At 44.8% G+C, this 13196-nt stretch overlaps 1 protein-coding gene across 8 annotated transcripts in view; it reads left to right on the forward strand.

Moving 5' to 3' along the window:
- The window catches only part of Rasgef1b (RasGEF domain family member 1B), a 516000-nt gene that overhangs the window by 471306 nt on the left and 31498 nt on the right, over positions 1–13196 (forward strand). Inside the window, exon 1 of one of the 8 annotated variants that reach the window (XM_057771478.1) lies at positions 10146–10268. The exons of 4 other annotated variants lie outside the window; for them this stretch is intronic. The gene's annotated coding sequence lies outside the window, so the exon portion shown is untranslated. Of the gene's footprint in view, positions 1–10145; positions 10269–10459; positions 10479–11205; positions 11225–11468; positions 11488–13196 lie in introns of those variants that run through there. 3 more of the 8 variants (XM_057771479.1, XM_057771480.1, XM_057771481.1) reach the window with 3 other exon arrangements.

Raw genomic sequence — 13196 nt, forward strand, 5'->3', positions numbered from 1 at the left:
CCATGAGAAGCACATCTCTGTCTCAGGCATGGGCATCTCTTTAAGGACTGCTTATTTAGAAAAGACCTACTGCCTTCTGGGGTGGTCATTTCATGATGGCAGCCACCTTCTCTGCTTTCTCCTCAATGGTTTTGGTTAATGCCTTCTCCAGGGCCTGGCTTGCAGAAAACTTTTAGAAATGTCTGGAATTTAGGTGATCAACCACCCCCTGTTGAACCCATTCCTGAAGATTTTTTTTCTAAAGATCTGCTTTAAAACATTTGGGATGAGTGCCAGAGAGATGGTTCAGGAGGTAATGGCAAACCCAGGTTGATCCCTAGAGCTCAGGAGGTGGGAGGAAAGAACCAAGTCCAACAAATGATGTCACATGAGCACCAAGTCACATGGGTTCCTCTAACCCACTGACAAAATAAAGAAAAAGTGGTTTTGTTTTATTTTTCTAAGATATGAAATTCAGTATTAAACCTGACTGGCCCCAGGCCAAGCAGGACAGTTGGTTACCTGAGTGCCATGCAAATGCATTGAATAAAGGGTTAATGCCACAAAACGCTGTCTATCACAGAAATTGAATCTTAAGTCTGTTTTAACCAGACTAAAGCAGGGATGTTACCATGCCTTGGTAGGTACACTACGTTCTAGTCACTGACTGCCATGTAGATCTGAGCTGTTTACATTAACATCCAGAAAAATGCCTCACCTCTGTTGAGCATTTCACAAGGCAGGTTAACTGACTAGAGTGTCAATAATGTGGAGGGTAGGAATCCATAGCCAAGTTACCATGGGTTGTCCTAATTCCTACGTGGCTGCTTGTTGCCAATCTCCGTGTTTGACCAACATCTTGCAACTGTTAGGTAAATAGTTTTGGATTAGCTTCCAGCAACCCAAAGCTAAGAGTGTCATCAGATAGCACTAAGGTCTATGGTCCATATCTATGCCCCAATGTCTTTAAAAGGTGTTTTGATTTATGATTTACTTTGTTCTGATACTATAAAAACTCTACCAAACTATTAGCACATTGAAACATGATGTTTATATTTACTTAAATTTACATTCCTGGATTATTGTTGCTTATATTTGGTTCAAAAGAAATTATCAATCAAACCCTGTGAGGTGAGAAGCTATGGTTTTGTTTTTGCTTTTTACTGTTTTGTGTTGCTGGGGCCTGAAGGAAAAGGGAAAGTGCATTCCTAGGAACAGATCGGAGTATTGTGAGCATCAGTGTCACGATGCAGAAATGGGCTCTGAACAAAGCTGCACCTTCTCTCTCTGATGCCAGCAGGGCTGGAGCAAGTCGGCCACTCCTGGACCTTTTCAAGCCCCTCGGTTATTGCAGATCCCATATTCTTGGTGACAACTCTGTGTGCAGCTCAGTTGGCAGAGGGCTTACCTAGCACGTTTAAAACCTTGGGCTGCATAAACTGGGCATGGTGGCACACACCTGCAGACCTGGCACTAGGGAGGTGGAGGCAGGGCGATCAGATGTTTATCGTCAGGCTCCGTAGTGAATTCACAGCCAGCCAGGGCGACATGAAACCTGTCTCAAAATAAAATGCAAGCAAAGAAAACAAACAAACAAAAACGTAGTCTTCACAGGAAGCTGCCATCTTTCACTTCACGTAGAACTTTGAGAATCTGAAACAATTGCTTCTCTGAGCCCGTTGCTTGTGTTCTGCTCGAATCTGGCCAAGGTCCTTTTGAAATACTGCCAAAGGCTCTCCAGGTGAGACAGCGCTGTCTTTTCGTTTGCTCACGGGTTCTCCTGGTTTGTGCTGCTTCCCGCCAGAGCTCTCCAGAACAAGTCTTGCTACCCTCTCTGCGAATGCCCCCTGCCATGTTATTTTATCCCCCAGAGCATTTCTGCTTAGCAGGCCAGACACTTCCCCTTCCTTGAGACATGGGTGACCGCTCCTCAGTTTGGGATGAAAATGGTTTCATCATTTTTGTGGCTTTCAGATTGTGTATGTGTGTGAGAGAGAGGGGGGAGGGAGGTGCCAAGGTACAGAACCTCAGGTGTAGGTCCTTACCTTGTTTGACACAGGGTCTCTTGTTTGCTCCTGAGTACACTAGGTCAGCTGGCCTGACACCACTGGTCATCTCTCCTTTGGAGCAATGGAGTTACAGATGTGAGTTCCCATGTCAGGCAATACACGGGTTCTGGGGATTCAAACTCAGGTCCTTGTGCTTATGAGACAAGAACTTTATCTGCCTACCCACCTTTGTAGCCTGGCTTCCACAGAAGGGATGTGAGGCGGTAGTGAGTGGGAGACAGAAAGATAGAGAGGCTGGGGGAGGGACAGAGAGAAACACACACGCACACATGCACGCACGCACGCACGCACACACAGAGGGCGAGAACTGTCGTGTAACGTTCATAGAGCTCTTTGGGCTCCTTGACTGTTCGGTTTTTCCCTCAAGTTTGCTGCGCTGTGACAGTCTTTACAGGCTGGCTTTGACAGTTGTTTTGTCTCATCAAGAGGAAGAGCAAAATTCATGTTCATTTTTATTTTGTTGTGTACTCTGAATTAGAAGGTTATGACTAAATTTAAAGTGAGAGGGGCTAGGGCTAACCAAACATCTATTTAGAGATGTTTTTAAAACACTATGTCCTAGTTCGACTATTTTGGAGGAAAATGGCACTTACTAGTATTTGGAACATCAAGAAAGTTTGGGCTTATGACTTGTAACAGCTGGTGTTTGACTTTTCAACTGGGATATTTAGGAAAGGAATTTGTTGTGAGTTTCTAATAAAACAACAAACAGAACATAAGGCAAATATTTTCCTTTTCTGTGGGGCTTTTGTCTAGACTGGGACATTTTGTTTTGTCCTCCACCATGCATTTCTTGCTGTGAGAGATAGGTGTTGAGTTCGTACCTCTGTAGAGAAGGCCTGGGCTTCCTCGGATTTGGTTTCTTTAATGCTTAGGTGATCTCTTAAATCCCTGAGCCATGGTCCGGCTCAGACAACCTGCCTTTCTTTTCTTCTAACTCTTTTCTGCCACAGCCATGTCCTTCCAGCCCATCTCTCACCCCAACACCTCTTCTTCACTCTTGCAACAAATCTAAAGTAGAGACACCGTGCAAGCTTTAGGGAGACAGAGCCCCAGCCAGCCTCCATTTTCCTCTCCTTCTTGACCACTCTTTCAGAGACAGCTAATTAGAGACAATTGTGTGGGTAATTGTAGATTCTAAAATTATCACCAGTTAATTCCGGCCTTGGAAACATTAATCATATGCTAATGGTGTTATGTGGGAGATTTGACTTTCCAGCAGATTTCAGTCAAGAAGCCAAGCTCATCCATGGGCTAGCCATGTGTCACCGTGCCCATCACAGACTGGGCCCCACACAGTCACATCAAAACACGAGATGCAGCTAATGTGATAAACAAGTGAGGGCCATCATATTCTTTAATAAACTTGCATCATATACATTATCATTTTACACAGCAGCACCCGATGCAATAACCCGGACTCCTGATAGGTACTTCAACTTTATAAATGTGGTCAATTCATAAGTAGAGAAAGTTAAGAGACATTTTTCGCTTCATCAGTATATATTGTGTTTAAGTAAATATAGAATTTTAAGTTTATCTAGTATAGCTATTTGGAAAAAATCCAATTTTGATTATAAATTCTTCCCTTTTTAAGGACTTCACAAAATAAAAAAGTATCTATTTACTTGCACTCAAATGATCATTATCAGCACACTGACAAATCTGCTAAAGTCTTTCTGAAAAGAATTTAATTCTACAGATTAAGTTAGAGTCTCATTGGCCTTCTATGCCCAGACTCAACTGGTCCCAGAGACAGATTTTCTCAGCCATTTGGAGAAAAACTTGACTGTTAGGATTACTTCGTGTGAGTGTGTATGTGTGTGTCTGAGTGAATGTTTGTGATTGTGTGTGAAATACATTTAACACTGTGCTTTTCCATGCACAACAGCATCTAGATATATTGTGTTAGAATACTGGTTCTACTGATGAAATAATGTTCATCTACAAATCAAAATGAATTTTTGGGTATTGTCACTGATTTAACTTTACAGAATCAGCCATAAGTCATTGCTTTAGACAAATTGCTTACTTTAGTGGTTCTCAACCTTGCTACTGCTGCAACCCTTTAATAAGGTTCCTCACATTGTGGAGACCCCAACCATAAAATAATTTTTGTTGTTTATTTCATAACTGTAATTTTGCTACTGTTATGAATCATAATGTAAATATTTGATATGTGACCCCTGTTAAAAGGTTGTTTGACCCCCAAGTTAAGGGCCACTGGTCTAATTGATTTAAAAGATGACATAATCTTCTGATTGGTTACCTGACCCTATGCGAGAGATGAATCCTCAGGTATGAGTTTTCATAATAACAACAGCAGATGCTAGTTGAGGAAGCCCTTTGACCACCATAATTTTGTGAGGTCTGACTAATAGAGTGACCAGAAAACAATTACTTTACAGATAAAGATATTAAAGTGTTTATTCTTTCATTACCTTAAACATTACGTAAGATCATAATTGACCAGGATTAGTAACATTTAGAGAATTTCACTATGTCAGTAGAATCTAGAGAATTCTACATTGTCATGTCAACAAGAGTCCTTAGTGTTGACATCTGTTCTCAGTGTTTCATAACAAATTTTACTTGTATAATGTAAAGGTAGCCCTACAAAATTGCCCCTGCAGGGATAATAATTAGCAAGTCAAATCAGGTACTGTTTGAAGTCCTGACTTATTTCCGGGGCTTGGACAAGTGTAACTTTGCTATTATCTTGTTAGCCTTGGAGATATCATTTATTCTCTTTGGGACTCAACTTCTTCATCTCAGAAATGCTTTGATTGGTGGCATGAGGATCGGAAAGATTAGAGGAGTTGATAATTAATATTCCTTCCAGCTCTAAAATTGTCTTATTCCATTATTCATTTTCTCCCTTCTTCCTTCTTACTCAGTGTTCTAGGACATAGAGTGATAATTAGTTAGAACTGAAGGGACCTTCTAGAAAAATAAGAAAGCTTAATATAAAAGGCGGTAAGTATCTCAAATATAAAACTCTCTTGTCATGCTTGGCCAAGTAGAGCGTTTGATGCAGTCCAGGACACATGAGGCCCTGTCTCAAAATAAAACAACAGAAAGCTATCTTATTCTTAATTCATTTTAAAACCAACTCATTCAGAAGAAAACAGACAGATCTTGGCAACATAGAAATCACAAATAAAGAAATACACCTGCTTTTCACCATAACGATTTATACGGTGAAGAATAGCTATACAAATTCAAGCACAGTTACACTCCTGTTCAAAGTGGTGATATGCTGCAATCAAATGACCCATATTTATTAGGTGTTTCTTTGTCAGTGCGGAAAAGTACGCTGTGGTACGTTACATTATCGACAGAGATGCATTGCTTCATGACCTTGTGATCAGGTCACGTTATTAGCTATTCGTTGTCAGTAGTTAGGCTAAGGAGAGACATTGTCTGTGTCACACATAACTTCTTTCTAAGAATAAATAGGAACTGGTAGGTAAGTAAAATAACAACACTCATTAAAGGAAAAGCAGTAGCATCGGCTTTTGGCAGCTATCGTCTTCAGTAATTTTTAGAATTTTCACACGTCCTTAAAGGAACTGAAAAACTATCATATGTACGGTGGAATTTCCCGTGCAGCCATTACATTTTTGGAGGAAGTTTTGGGTCTGTGAGCTAAAGAGTGGCAGTGATCACAGCACAAGCAAGGGTAGGTGAAAGCTTTCGGAAGTTGTCTTCTGTGTTCAAGTCCTCCCCCTGAGGCATGAAGTCTTAGCAGGCTGGATAGAGTCTTCTCACTGATCTCAGACTATGAAGTTGTGTATCTTCTATCATGGCTGCTCTGCTGGACTGAGACTCCCACAGTCTCCATCAGTCTCCTCCCTAAAATAAGTAATAGATGGGAAAGAGTTTTGTAAACTGACTCATGTTGGTGATGTTTGAAATATTCATTCCAAGGTCATTTGTCTCATCATAGAAATTCTCCCAAAGCAGCAAGACTTAACCTTACAGTCATCAAAGAATTGATGGCACCAGGCAAGGAGTCAGGGTCATAAATAAATACATTTTCAGACCTGTCCTTCCCTGTTCTTCTTACTGTGGTCCAGGGATGTGAATGTTTGGAGCCCATTCCCACCTTTGTATTTCCAAGGAATTCCAACACGGCCATCTTCTAAGCTAGATTGGTCACCAACAGGCTTTCCTTAGGTCAAAGAGGGAAGAGGGTACGAAACCAAAGCACGCCAAGTAGCCTTCTTCCCTTTCTGCTGTAGGTCCTTCTGATGTAGACCATCAGGAAAGGGAAGTGATGGAAAGCAACATGAAAATTCAAGGAAGGAAATAAGGGATTTTTTTCTAAGGCCTGGAGCCAAGAGCTCTCCTTGTCCTAAGACCTTGGCCCAGGAGCTCATCTTCCCCTTGCAACCGAATGAGATTGCGAGTTCTTCCTGGCTTTGCTGTACAAAATTCTCATCATCTTTCGTCATCATGTAAGACAGGCATTGTAAACCGTCCTTCCCAAGAGCGGGTTTACCCTTCTTGGTTTGAAAGCTGGAAGAACAGGCAGTGTCCAGGCTACCTGGAGACTAGCAATGCGGCCTGCACCTTTGTTTCTATCCATTTACAAACTGAAGCTCGGGGTTCACACCTTCAAGGGCCTGGATTCGCATTCCAGAGTGACCAAGAGAACAAATTAGTGAGGGTAGAATAGACACATTCTGAGGATTTACATGATGGTTTCGTAAAGCTCTTAAAGGTCTCTAACAACTCATAGTATCAGAAGGTGCTGTGCGATCCACCAGGGGGAAAGCGTGTGAGCCACAGTGCAGATAGCCTCAGCTCTGCAATGGTGGCACTTAAGATATGAACATAACCAGCAGCTGTTTAATTGGACTTCTCAATAGGACAAGGCTTATGCCTGGTGCTATAAACCTAGCCATGAACCCATGTCTGCAGGGGTCATAGACTTTAGAGGAGATCTACAATCATTTTGCTAAATTAATATTGGTTCCAAATGTATGCTAAATACTTATCTTTACACCCATAGATAAGGACAAGTTCTCACCCCTCATCAGAGAAACTTCTTCTCTCTTTTTTTTTTTTTTTATAGTAGATGAATGCTACTCAACTAATCAAAATGGGGAAGGAAGCGATCATGAGGTTCCCAGCCTCAACTGGAGTGTGTTGCACACACTCCTTACACCTAAGGTCAGCAGGTAAAAGCACTTGCTATGAGGCCGGGTGGCCGTGGCGCATGTCTTTAATCCCAGCACTCGGGAGGCAGAGGCAGGCGAATCTCTGTGAGTTCGAGGCCAGCCTGGTCTACAGGAGCTAGTTTTAGGACAGGCTCAAAGCTACAGAGAAATCTTGTTTCAAAAAACCACCTCCCCCCCCCAAAAAAAACCCCCATTTGCTATGAAACCTGACACTTGAGGTCCATCTCTGCAATCTGAATGGAAAAACTTCCAAAAGTTGTCCTCAGGCCTCCACAGCCATGCTGCGGCACACACACACTGACACACACACACACACACACTGGCTCACACACACACTGACACACACACACTGGCTCATACACACACACACTGGCTCACACACATACACACACACTGACACACACACACACTGGCTCACACACACACACTGACACACACACTGGCTCATACACACACACTGGCTCACACACACACACTGACACACACACACACTGGCTCACACACACACACTGACACACACACACACACTGGCTCACACACACACTGATACACACACTGACACACTCACACACACATTGATACACACACACTGGCTCACACACACACACTGGCTCACACACACACACTGGCTCACACACACACACACACTGGCTCACACACACACTGGTTCTCTCACACACACTGGCTCTTACACACACACACACACACTCTAGTAATAAGCAAAATGAAATGAATTATTTAAAAAGGCAGAAGGTGAGCAGAACTGGAGGAAACAGAATGAAAGGGATTGCGTAATGACAATCAGCCTATGTTCTCACGTGATTCCTGCAGCAATAACATCATTGTTCCCAAAAGGTGGGTTGAAAACTATACTGAATACGGTATGATGTAAGTTGGGATTTTTCTTTGGAAATGAAAGTGGCAAACAGAAAGGAAGTTGGACTTGTACTGTTCATGACGATACTTGTACTTCTTTTGTGTACCTGAAGTGCAGGAGGCTTAGGAAAAGCAACCATCCCTACATAGCTACGCAGTCTCAGTAGAGTGGAACTGTAACACGGGCCGCCATCCTTTAGTGCTACGATGAGGTTCTGCTCTGCAGGGCTTTATTTCAATCAGCTTGACTACTGCTGTTGAGTTTATTAATATTTACATTTTTGTTATATTAATCAGGTGTGTGTGTGTGTGTGTGTGAAGTTGAAGGATTCAGTTCACTCTTCACACACACACACCTTTACCTGCTGGGTCATCTCACTGTGGGCCCTCCAACATCTTTCAGGAGGACACAAATTGATCCAATGGAGTCAAAAGATAAGGAGGAAACTATGAGGTATAGAAAATGTAAGACATAGTTGAAACAAAATTACATACTGTGTTTTGAGCCATCCATCCACGCATCCATCCATCATCCATCCATCTATCCATCCATCCATCCATCCATCCATCCATCCATCCATCCATCCACGCACCCATCCATCCATCCATCACCCGTTTATTAAGCCAGTACACACTTATCAAGGGTTTATGTATTGGTCAGTTTGCTTACGGTAGAAACAGGGCAGGTAAACGCCCAGCTCTGCTCCCATGGAGCTCACATTTTATCAGGTGAGGGGAGAGACTCAGTAATAAGAGTGTGGTTTGCCCTGTGTCCTATGGTCTATTTGTTAGCAAACACAGGATGGAAAGCTCAGCCATGACTGAGGGCCTGCAGTCCTGCTCATTTGTCCTAATCCATTCCTCTTCACAGCGCAGAGATGCCAGAGGTAAACAAAAGACTCAGAGTTTTGAGAATAAACTGCTGGTCCAGGGAGACCGGTCTATAGGAGAGCATAGGCTAGAGAGATAGGCAAGGGGACCTGCTAATGATTCTCCAGCCACAGGACAGGCAATGAACATTATGTCAAGGTGGCCCCTTCCACTCCGGGAAGGAGACAGGCAGGGACCTTAGAGCAGGGGCTCTAATAATGCCAATTACAGCCCCACTGGATGGTCCATCAGTGTTTATACATTAACGGAAGCTCTCAAATCCTTCTTTTCTTACCCAGGGTCACAGCGCTGCCAAGTCTCCAGATCTTATACAATTTTCCTCCCACGGATCTCTATCCCTCACTTCTTCGCTTACCTTTCTATCACGCCTATAAGGGAAGTTTTGAGCCACCCCCCCCCGTTTTTTTTTTTTTTCCTAAAATAGTTATCAGGTATCTGATGGTAGCTTTAAGTATGTGATTACAATGATAAAATACCTTCACTGAGGACTAGCCTCATGTATTACAGGAGGAAAGTTCTCACACCTGTAATTTCAGTGACTGGCAGTTTACTTAGGGTTCGCCTGCCCTCCAGTAGCCAGTAAGCTTCAGAGGTCTGGGACCAGCAGGTCGCAGCCACCAGTGCGCCCCCAGCGTTTTGCACCATATCTAGCACCCAGCAAGTACTCGGTGGTTCCTTCCGGATCTGCTCCGAAAGTTACACGGACAGTAACCTACAGTTCATAATTATGATAATAGATACTGTACAACGAGTCGAGCCGGTATTTACAGGTAGAGCACACAGGCAAATGAATACACACTCGGGGACACATGACTGCACAAACAGCCGCGGGCAGCGGCACGAAGGAGGAAGCGCACGCCGGAGTGGGGCCAGCCCTGGCTGCTGAGACCCGCTGCGCCAGCAACCCAGCCTCCGAGGGCGGCGTGGGCGGCTACGGCCGCAGCGTCACGGGAGTCCCAACCCGCGGGAGCCCGACAAGTCCCGGAGCGCCCGCTGCAGGGCGGCGTGAGCGGAGAGCGGCGCCCCGATTGGCCAGCGAGGATAGGCGTGGCCAGAGGCGGGGGCGGGGCCGGCGACGGCAGGAGGCGGGCACTCAGGAGCAGGGGGGTGTGCGCGACTGCGGCTGGAGTTTCAGTATAAACAAGGACCCCGACTGGATCGGCGGGTTTTTCCTTTCTTCTGCGTTCGGTCCTTCCTGGTCCTGAGCTCGCCTTTGGGGGCGCCGCGGTACAGCAGCCAGGAGGCGGAGGCCCGGGGCCGTGTGCGGGTAGGTGCTCCGCGGGCCCCCACGGCGGGATGGAGGGAGCGGGCTGCACGGAGCCCCGGGGCTGCGTGGATGCTGCTCCCGGACCCAGCTAGCTGCCCAGTGCACCCGGCGTGGCTCGAGGTCCCCAGTTAGCGAGCGCCGGCGGAGCCGGGGACCTAGGAGTTCCCGCGCCCGCTGCTTTCGTGCGGGAGGCTGCCGCGGTCCCAACAGGTGCGGAGCCGAGCGCCGGGGACCCGGGGATCCGTGGACGCAGTGCTGCGCCTTGCCCCAGTGCCCAGCCAGGCCTTCTGTTTAGAGATCTTGTTAGATCTTGAGGGTTTGTCTGAGTTGGAGTCGCATTCGTCCTTTTTTGCTTTCCTTCTAAGCTTCCTGTGCACACCTAGGTTGTTTCCATATACTTTTGGGCTAGTTTCCTGGGGTGTTTGTGAGTGTACCGACTGTTGTTTATTTTTGTTGCTGATTCCTTATAATCTAAGGTCTGACTCTTAGGAACAGACAGGGAAACAGAAGTCTTGTGTTTCCCTGACTCTTAGGCAAACTTGAACAAGTAGCCTGTTTTTTTGTTTGTTTTGCGTTTGCCTTTGGACCCAGGTGAGTTGCCTTCGGACACTAGTCTGGGTTATACTAACGTGGTTTAGGGTACCTGGAAGCTTCGTGGGCTGACAGCGTGAGGGAGGCGCCTCTTTATTGGAGAGCCCTGAGAACAACTTCTGGACTCTACAAGAGAAAAGGGCAAATGGGAAAACAGAGGTGTGCGCGCCTCTGTGTGTGTGAGAAACATTTGACTATTGCTTGCCACCATTCAAATTGATGCAGTTCAGGCAAAGCAAAGCACCGTGGCTAAGTCCTCTGATAGATAGTGCGGGGAGATGGGGGTGGACCAGTGTGGTAAACAGCGCCAGAAGAGCATCTAGGCTGCAGTTTTCTCTTCTGAATGTAAATGTACCACTTTGCAGGTAAATTCGCGGGGTCTGCTGCATATGAATAAATATGCACCGCATACTTGTGTATGTATGTTTGGGTGAACGCGTCTCCAAGGAGTCCTTCGTCAGCAGCGCCATGTGACAATGGTCAGGAACTGCTGGTGTGTGTAGAGCTATATTTAGCCCTGATGGTGTCTCACTGGGAGGACGGGTCTCGAGCTGGGAGGATAAAGCGGGAAGAGGCTAGGGATCAGGGTACCGAGCTCCTGGCTGTTGTCTGGCCCAGTCAGACTCAGGTGGGTGAATAATTATTCTTTCGTCCTGAGCACAGTAGCTGGAACGTGGCATGTGATGACCCTGCCTTAATCTGCGCATAGTTGTGATCAGCGTGGTCAGCCTATGCAAAGAGGATTAACAACCAAGATAGTGTGTAGCCAATTTGAGAATGCAGGAGATTACTGGTAATGTGACATTCAAAGCACAAGGAGAACTGATTTTTTTTTTTTAAGGATTTTTTTTGACTGTTGAGGATATATAGAAGAAAAATGACAACCCCAGTTAAATACTGTTATTCATTAATGACATTTTTATTTGGGGCAAGGGGCAATGTTTGAGTCACTGAGGACCCAGGGCACTTTTGACAGAAGTCAGCGTTCACAAACAGTGCTGACTGCTTTATCCCTTTCAAGTAGACTTGCTGGCAGGCATGAGATACCATCAACCTCTGGCGAGCTAGCCGCTTCCCTGTGTCAGTCAATCCTTTGTTTTCCTAGAGGTGCCAGCCCTTCTGGATACCAAGAATACTGGCCTTGGACTTGAGGCTTGTTCGGTTCTTAGAATTTATTTCAGCTTTTCCCCATAGCTACACTATACATTGTGTCTGTGTCCCACATGCTGTGCCCTGCCTGGTGGAAAAGAGAATCAACAGAATGTATCTGCATTGTCTTTTTCCTAACCTTAGCATCTATCTATTTTAAGTATATGTAACTAAATATTGCTAAGTGTTCATTGTTTATCATAATATTCCTTATGCCATTATTAACACCTCATTCTTACAATCTACCATTGACCTCACTGTTTAATGGAGTACAATAGGCCAAATTGAACCAGTTAAATACCACTCATCTAAAGGAAAGAAGATAGGTAAGAAAACAGGGAGGAAGATGTGGGCCAGGAGGACCTACACAGACTAGGTGGGGTCCCCAATCTAGTACAGAAAGCCATGGGACCAGCCTGTTCAGTCTCCAAAGGCTACTTACTTAGAAGACCTGAACTTGCAATATTGGGATGACCTCCAAGGAGAATACTTGGAAAGGAGATAGGGAAAGAAGGGTTCTAGGCCTTGCCTGGGAGAAGAGTTAGGAAGCCCAGGCAAGGGTTGAAGAGAATCTTAATTCTAATGGCACAAATAATGAGAAAATAAATGAGAAGATTTTAAAGAGATTTTGTGGATTCCTAAAATTAGCTAATTGTACCGTTGAGGATTTGAGGGGTTTAGTACTTAATTGAATTTAAGTATTGTCTATCTCCACCCCTTTTATTATTCCAAAACCATGTAACACACTGTATTATATTGTTGGCCATCTTTTTATTAATTCATCAGTTAAGACTACAAAAATTAGACCTGGGCAGGCATTTCTCCTTCTAAAATGACAGTTGTAGTTTTGCGGAGCTCTGCCCTGGAAATGAGAAGTTGGGGTTTGGGCAGGAGGGAGCCCCAACAAGACCCACACATTCTCTAGGTAGCCTTGGTATCTGTGGGGTGGGCGTTGGAAGGAGATGGTCTCTGTTGCAACTGGTTCATTTTGTTTCTGTGCCCTTCATCTATCTGTATGAGAGAGGCCGTGCCAGGGTGGGGATAGCCTGTTAGCTGTGCAGGTGTTTCCTGAGCACATGGGACATGAAAAGGGACAAGTAACACTTGCTTTTCGGTGGATTTTCATAGAAATTTAGTATTTTCTTATATTGCCTTTTTCACTTTTTTTCTTCTTCATTTTAGGAATAT

Source organism: Chionomys nivalis, chromosome 6, assembly GCF_950005125.1.
Source record: "Chionomys nivalis chromosome 6, mChiNiv1.1, whole genome shotgun sequence".
Lineage (NCBI taxonomy): Eukaryota > Metazoa > Chordata > Mammalia > Rodentia > Cricetidae > Chionomys > Chionomys nivalis.